This window comes from Montipora foliosa, chromosome 11, assembly GCF_036669935.1.
Source record: "Montipora foliosa isolate CH-2021 chromosome 11, ASM3666993v2, whole genome shotgun sequence".
NCBI lineage: Eukaryota > Metazoa > Cnidaria > Anthozoa > Scleractinia > Acroporidae > Montipora > Montipora foliosa.
Genome location: NC_090879.1, coordinates 25,379,748 through 25,382,247, shown reverse-complemented (window position 1 = coordinate 25,382,247; position 2,500 = coordinate 25,379,748). Strand labels below are relative to the sequence as shown.

Genomic DNA, 2,500 nt, shown 5'->3' with positions numbered 1-2,500 from the left:
GAATTGCAATTGTATATAAGCGTTCTCCAAAAGTGAGCATACATTCTGCTATCTAAATGGTGTTTGGTGTTCAGCTAATGAGAATGTAAAAAATTATAACACCAAAACAATCCGCGATGCGACCAAACAGAAAGCTAATTTAATAAGCGATACATGCGGTTGAACTAGCGTTATTTGCATATCGTACACGAGAAAGTCCATTTATTTTAAACTTGTTCGGCAGGGTTCCGTAGCGCGGTTTTGTTTAGATCTTTGATTCAGACCTTCTTGCAACCCGAAAGACGATATCATTGCTTCTAAGTCATTAATTAATTGTCGCCCGCTTTACCATCGATGGAATCTTCTTGATGTTTATGCCTTACCATTTTGAAATCTTTAAAGGTGTGTTTCGCTCTAAGTACAGAAATTTACCGTCTTTAATGTCGAATCATAAAGATAAGACGAAGTATTCGAATAAAACAAAAATAAAATTTGACTCTCTTGTAGATGTTGAAGCTTCCCGGTTACTCTAATTAATCACTCAATTCCTCCCTCCACCTTGGATAGCCTCCCACGTCACAAGCTGGGATTTTTAAGAAGTTTCTGATTAAGGCTACAATATTAGTTTGCTCATGATTGAAGAATCTTCAATTAGTACAGCCGTGCTAAACACTTAGAAACTTAAATAAGGTGATTTATTTTGTCGTCTTTTATTTGTTTTTAATTCCACTAGACTGCTCGCTTGATTGTTTTATTCGACAAGAATTCCAGCTGTAAAAGTAGGTTTGAGTTTTAGATGGCCGAGTCACTTATACTTTAGATTATTGTTGACACGACAGAAGATCACACAGTCAGATACATACAGAATACAGGTGAACTACGTGGCACAGCAGTATACAAACCAGATTCTGCAAGACCGCCATTTTAACTACAACTGGAATCACTGAAGCCCGAAAGCCCGCTGATTGACAAGAAAATTAAATCTACATCCCTTACGAGATGAAAAGCTTGGTGGCTTTTATGATCGCTTCATTCCTTGTCGCCGGAGAAGTGTGGGTTACTGCTATGGCTGACTGCGTTGGCTTATCTTGCTGCAACGTAAGAATAATTTGAGACCCTTCACACGTTAATTAAAATCTGACTTAAAGAGCGATTCATATTCGGACTCCGCATGCAGACCACATAATTATCGGTAAATTAATTTAAACGATTCTAACTTTGTGCCATTCCCTTAAGTTGGATCAGAACTCTGAAGCTAAATTAAGAAACTATGCAACTAAAACTTTTTGTCAGAGAAAAATGAAATGTTTGTTATAGGTGAATTAAATTGAAATGCATGCAGTGCCTTCCCCTTGCGGGTGCTAAATGAGAAAGGCCCATGAAGCAGAACAAGAGAGGTAACGTATCACCATTTGCTCCCGTGGGCCCCAGCTCCAGCTCAACATGCAAATTGCAATTTCAGCTCAAAGTTGCTCATATATTTTTTACTTTGTTTTTTTATACTATCTAGAGTGTGGACCTTTTGACGTTTGAGGAAAAGCCTTGTACCACTATGAGAACAGGCATGGTTCGCCTCATCAACGGCCAAAAGTACCTACAAGTTTGCTCGAAAAAACAATGGCAGCCATTTCATTTCCAGTGCAACCCCCTTCACAGTTGCTATAACAACAGTGTAGTTGGTTTGGTTGGCCATTGGCGCATGGACGAGCAAACTGGAAACGACGTCGCTGATGATTCAGGTTACGAGAACCATGGCTCGGCCAGTGGCCCGGTACCTAAACTGTCCAAGTTCTCTCGCGGTCGCTACTTTGATTCCAGTGGTATAATCAAAGTTCCCGCCTCCTCCAGCTTGAATTTTAGCCTGTCAAGTTTCACCGTCGTTGGATGGGCGAAGATTTTGGACGTCACATACCCTCTGACAAACTTTGCTGTTAGGAAAGGCTATGGCTGTTATTTTGGTGCAGGCCGCCCTGGATGGGTTTCGGTTGGGAAACAGGGCACGGTTACCGAGCAGATGGTCTTGACGTGTGCATACGGGACAAGGAAAACAGAATGGCGCGTAAAGGGATAGTGTTTGATCACGGTTATCAACCTGGACAGCTGCTTGGACAGTGGTTCACCACGCGGTTGTTTTTGACCGCAAACAGCAGAGAGTGTTCGTGTACATCAATGGCAAAAAACAGTCAAGCACCCTCGACATCTCAGCCGTCAAAGGCAGCGTTGATAACAACAAAATTCTCGAGTTCGGTACCCTTTACGGCTGGCAAACCAAGGGGACCCTTGACGAATATCGAGTTTACAACCAGGCTCTGAATGAGTTTGAAGTTGCTGCGATCTACAAGAACCACCTCTTGTAAGAAGCACTGGCAATTCAAGAAACCAAGGAAATGGCATTTAGAAACAATCCTATAGGTTTTAGTTCCAGATAATGAAAAAAACGTTAGCTTGACCTGGCGTCAAAAATAAACGGTTAGAAACAGAAAAAAGGGGGCTTTCACAGAAGTGGTTGGCGTGTTGACTG

General features: G+C 41.7%; 1 pseudogene; it reads left to right on the top strand.

The window, feature by feature from the left end:
- Positions 1-913: 913 nt before the first annotated feature.
- On the top strand, positions 914-2,435 carry LOC137976272 (uncharacterized; annotated as a pseudogene).
- Positions 2,436-2,500: the final 65 nt, after the last annotated feature.